The sequence below is a fragment of the Rousettus aegyptiacus genome, unplaced genomic scaffold (genome assembly GCF_014176215.1).
Source record: "Rousettus aegyptiacus isolate mRouAeg1 unplaced genomic scaffold, mRouAeg1.p scaffold_m13_p_9, whole genome shotgun sequence".
NCBI classification, from domain to species: domain Eukaryota; kingdom Metazoa; phylum Chordata; class Mammalia; order Chiroptera; family Pteropodidae; genus Rousettus; species Rousettus aegyptiacus.
In genome coordinates, this window is record NW_023416312.1 from 13,619,206 (window position 1) to 13,623,788 (window position 4,583).

The following is a 4,583-nucleotide window of genomic DNA, read 5'->3' on the forward strand; positions in this document are numbered from 1 at the left end:
AAGTAGGAAAGAAGAGTCAGGAGGGATGTTACTTTTAATGAGAAATATTACAGAATGTTGACTTGCTAATAAGAATAATCCAACAAGAGGAAAAACTATTCAAGATGTCCGATATCGATTGGCAAATATTTTTTTCTAAATAACCCAATAGTAAATATTTTAGACTTTCTGGGCCATATAATCTCTGACACAACCACTAAGATTTGTCACTATAGCACAAAAGTAACCACATATCCAGGCATGGCTGGGTTCCAATAAAACTTAATTTACTAACAGATGAAAGGCAGGATTTGGATTGTGGGCCATAGTTTACTGGCTCCTGATGTAGGAAAAAAAATAATATAAAAAATAAAGTTCTTGAGTAGGCAAGCCTTGATATGATCTAGTGTACAAGTATATAGATTATCATTCGTTAAAAAAGAGAAAATTCATCCATTATAATAGAATATGAAGTGGAATATGGGTTCTGATGAAGATAGAATGGAAGGTCACATTTGTAGATGAATCAACTTTTCTGATTGCTTCTATTTTCTCATATTAGGAGATGTTAAATCATCCACCTGACCTTAATTATACAATCCGTCTCTAGATTGAACATCTTCAGTTTTATCTGCTCCAATCCTACCCCTTGCTACCAGAAACAGAATTACTACCTTCTCCTTGAAAATGTCTTTTCTCTACCTGTAAGGCTGTTTGTTAATCATGAGAATGGCTTTATTGAAATGATAAATGAATACCTTTAGGTCATTGTACCTTTTTCTCCACATCTAAGCTCTAATTTCCCCTGTATTAGTTTCAGTATTAAGCAGGGTATAACTGGTGGCAAATATGGCCACTGACAAGTAGATTTGACATATTGTTGTTACAAAAAAAGTGCTTTAAAAAATTAATTCCTCTTGCCTTCTACCTCAAAAAGAAGCTGAGGATGGGGCTGAGTGGCTTGTCTTAAGGCATGGTGATAGAATATGCATATTTCTTGCTTCAGTCATATGACCCATGTCTATAATTTGTTAACTGATATTAGTTGATTTTTTTTGTATATTTGTCATACATGTTAATTTTACAGTTTATAATTAATGCCTATGCTAATTTTAATTGATCAAGGGAATCTAGATCTACTTTGATATTGACATCTATTTGTATTTCAATGAAGTAACAGTGACTGGAGCCCTCTCTGGTCTGGAAACCTATTAAGTGCCTGAGTAGTGAAACTGATGGTGATCCAGTGATGGTATTTAATGCAATTAGTATATGAAAACTACACTTTGTTTGTTAATTCCGAGAGAGAAAATTCATTTTATACTAGATGAAAGGGAGGAAAATGCAAAATAATATCTTTTAAGGGGTTCTCCCATAACCCTATTTCTGCTTTTTATTTACTAAATACTTAAAAAGATAGATTTTCTTAAGAAATCAAGCTGTTGGAATTATTTTAAACCTTAATTTTACCAAACCAGATTCTAAATATACGCTTATCCATCGCTTCTTTTTTTTTTTTTGCACTCGTGATTGTCCTAAAAATGTGTCTAACACTTCTTTTTCCTAAAGCTGTATATCCTAAGTAGACAAAGAAGCTTGCTTAGCAGTTCCTTTTCTAGCCATTTGTTTTCAACTCTAAAGAACTTTTCTCTAGGTATGCTTACTTTAGTAGAGAAACATTTATTTCTATTGTATAAAATAACTGTATTGCAACATCAGTAAGATTTAGAAAGCATTTTATATTGTCTTTGGCAGCCAACATCATTATAGAAGGTGCTATAAACTATGGAGATAGCAAAAATAATAGCAGTGAGTATACAAATGTTTGAGAAGATGTTTTCTGAGAGATTGAATATACTGACAAGAGCTTTCCAACTTGAATATCTTACCTACCCCTCCAAATTTTGAAGTAATTGCAAATGTTGATGCCCTGGATTCTACTGGGTTCAAGGCCATTTTACTCAGTCCTATGTAAAAAGCCTTCAGCTACCTTACAAAACATGTTTAAAGTAGAAAAATATAGACAAAAAATTTTAAAAACTCACAAGGCATATATTTCTGGGTGCAGATCAAATTTTCTGAAAATAGCTCTTCATCTCAATGCTGGGGAATGAAAATGTTTTTTTACTGTGGCACTAGTATTTTTTTCCCTCCACAAGGTATGATGTCCCATAATTCCTAAAGAAAATAGCATATATGAAGGGAAATGGGAGTCATAAGTAACTAATATCGGATCTGTTCTTGATATCAGGGGTGGAATTTGGAAAAAGTAATAAAACATCAAGACACTTTAACTGAATAGTTAAGAGTATGGATGCAGGATCTAGACTAGCAAGTGTGAAAAATTACTTAATGTATCTGGATCTCTGGTTTCTCATATGTAAAATAGAAACATCAATAATACTCATTTCATACGGTTATTACAAGAAGTAATGTTTTAATATTTGTCAAAAATGTAGAACAATGCCTAGCACAATAAATGTCAGTTAAATAAAAAGATAATGTGTGAGGGGAAGTTATTTATATGAAAAGAAGTTGCACAGGAAAAGAATTGGGGGAGCATCACTGCCTCACGTTATGTCATGATAAGAACAAAGAATAGGGAAACTCACAGTAATAATTTTTCTTCCAGGTCATTTATGCCTCAAACTTTAGCTACAAGTACAACCAGACTTTCTAAGATGCCTAATGCTAGATTAATTATATCCCTTTCTTCAGAATGGACAGAAATATTTTTGTTTTGCTATCTCAGAGCTTTTAGCATTATTATTATCAATCATTTTTGAACCACGCATTGAATAACCTTAAATTTAACTGTGCTACATTCCCTCTTCATTGGCATCAGATAAAACAGAATACCAACAACTTGATTACTTTTTATCTTTGTTAATAAATCTGATAAGACTTGTGCTGAAACAATTTATTTGATCCTGTTAGGAAGCTGCGCTATCAGAGAGGTCCATTAACTCTTTCAGGATGTTGGGAAATCAGTGAAGAAATTGTTAATTGCTAAAGGGACAGGTGAGTGCCGTGAGTACCAAATTATGCATGGCAGCAGCAATTTCCTAAAAGACCTGTGATTTCTTAGTGGTTAAAGCTTTAATGTGCCTCTAGTGCCTAAGTCATTAACAGAGAATGATTTAGGCACAGGGAGAATCTAACTAAAATGTAAAACTGTGAGGGCATTACAAATAATAGTGATCCCAATGAAAGTGCTTAAATATTAATTAGTGTCAGAGGAAGACATTTTTCCAATTAATTCTGATATATCATGAAAGATACAAAGCATATGAAAAGCACAAAAAGAAGCCTTGTTATAAAATGGGACAAGAATAGTTGGAAATAAATCATAAAACCTATTTCTTATACATTAGCATCATCCTCATATTTATAAAATATTCACTTTTTTGTTAGAATTATTGGTGTAACATTGGTTAATAAAATCAAATAGGTTTCAAGTGTAAAATTCAATAATATGTCATATGTATGTTTCATTGCATGTTCACTACCCAAAGTTAAATTTCTTTCAGTCACTAAATATTTGGCCCTCTTTACCCTTATCTACCTCCCTTTTCCCCACTTCCCTCTGGTAACGACTAACCCATTGTTTGTGTCCATGAATCTCTGTTTGTTTGTCATGTTTGTTTGTTGCTTTCAGTTTTATATCCCAAATATGAGTGAAATCATATAGTTCTCAAACTTTTCTGTCTGATTTATTTTGCTTACTCATGGTGGCCAAGACAAGAAAACAACCGAAATGTCCTTCGATAGACAGTTAGATAAAGATGTGATACATATATGCAGTGGGACTATTACTCAGCCATAAGAAAAAAAGAAATACTGCCATTTGCAACAACATGGATGGATCTTGCGATAATCATGCTAAGTGAAATAAGTCAGACAGAAAGGATTGAGAACCATATGATTTCACTCATATTTGGGATATAAAACTGAAAACAACAAATGAGACAGACAAAAACTTACAGACATAGACAATAGTTTAGTGGTTATCAGAGGGAAAGGGGGGAAAGGGGAAGGGGATAAGGGTGAAGGGGACCAAATATATGGTGACAGAAGGAGATCTGACTTTGGGTGGTGAACAAACAATGCATTATACAGATGATGTGTTATTGAATTGTACACTTGAAATCTATATAATTTTATTAACCAATGTCACTCCAATAAATTTAATTTAAAAAATCTAAATGAAATGGATAAGATTTTAGAAAAATAAAATCTAACAAAGCATAACCAGAAGACAAAGTGGAAATATAAGTCTCCCTAGAGAACTGAGGAGATCTGTAAAAAAAATAATAATAATAACTTCCTCTCTATAAATAACACCAAGCTCAGATGGTTTCACATGAAATCCTACCATATTAAACAAGAACAGATCATTCTGATGGTAATTCACCTATTCAAGTGTACATAAAAAGGAATTCTTTAAAATTATTTTCATAAAGTATGAGTAATATTTTATCCATAACTAGAAGAAAAGCACAAAAAATGAAAACTACAGAATAAATTCTTATTTATCTCTCACTAATGCAGCTCACTGATGCAATTCGATGCAAATACATATGATTGATTTTTGAAATGTTGAT